The following is a 1158-nucleotide window of genomic DNA, read 5'->3' on the forward strand; positions in this document are numbered from 1 at the left end:
AAATATTTGTTCCGCAAAGACAACCGTACAATAACATAGTACAACGAATGCCGACACTGCGGCCGCAATGCACGCACAATCAACAAACTGCATTAAAAATGAAATAAGGAAGACGAAGAAAGGCATCCGTTTCGAAGGCATAAATACATGTCGTATGCAATCATACGCACCGTTTGAGCGATCTGAACACGTATACCAGCGCGAAAAGTAGTGCGACTGACCCTTCCGAGAAGTGTCGGCAGCACTTTCCGACGGCACGACCTTGACGCGGCCAAGTCCACTTCTATCGTAGCGCTGCCACAGTTTTTTTCGTCGTGGCGCGCCTCACTGTAAATGCATCGGCTACCCCAGCCGCTTGTACCACTCAACCGTATTCTAGTACACTCTGGTTGCATTAAGCGCGAGCACGTTGCCACTATTGCACGGTTCTGAATGCGCTCCGCAAAGAGCGGCTGCAGTTGGACAAACACACGGAAGGCAAGTTCTAGTTTCGGTTTCGAGGAACATGCGTGCTCCAACTTGTTGCCGGACATCCTAACTTAATTTTTTATTCCTCGTTTTGTGAATTTATACCGGCTGAAGCGCGGGAAGTGGTTGTCTTCGTGCGTCCGCCGAGCTTACCTCCGCTCATCCTTTACTCGATCAGCGATATCCCATGTCGGATCGCACTTGGTCATTAGCTTCGATTGTTGTCCCAAATATGTAGACGGGACAGATAACACAAAGAAACTGGATCAGGCGTGCAACGAATGAAAGGCGCGGGAAACCAGGTCAGCCTATTAGATTAAGATGGCTAAGTGGGGCATCAAATGTGTCACGCGGCTCTGTGGTGTTCTAACAGAAGAAATTTCAGTTAGCGAAGTTGTCCAAGTTTCCTATTCAAAGCAGGTAAGCACAACTATTTCTATTCATTTTTGAGCAGGTTTTAATTTTGCATGAGCAAACGAGTTCTCGGAATGCCTGAATGGACTGACATAGGAGCAGTGTTGATCGACCCATTCGCCATGACGGCCGCCCATCTGCTGCCAGTGAAATACTTATACTTAGTAAATACTTACTAAGGGCTTGAGTGCGTGTTTTTTTTTTATTGCCCAGTTACCTTGCTTTAGGCTCAGCTTCTCTGTGTGCAAGTTGTTCAGCACCTGTATTATAGACGAG

This window comes from Dermacentor variabilis, chromosome 8 (assembly GCF_050947875.1).
Source record: "Dermacentor variabilis isolate Ectoservices chromosome 8, ASM5094787v1, whole genome shotgun sequence".
Taxonomy (NCBI): Eukaryota; Metazoa; Arthropoda; class Arachnida; order Ixodida; family Ixodidae; genus Dermacentor; species Dermacentor variabilis.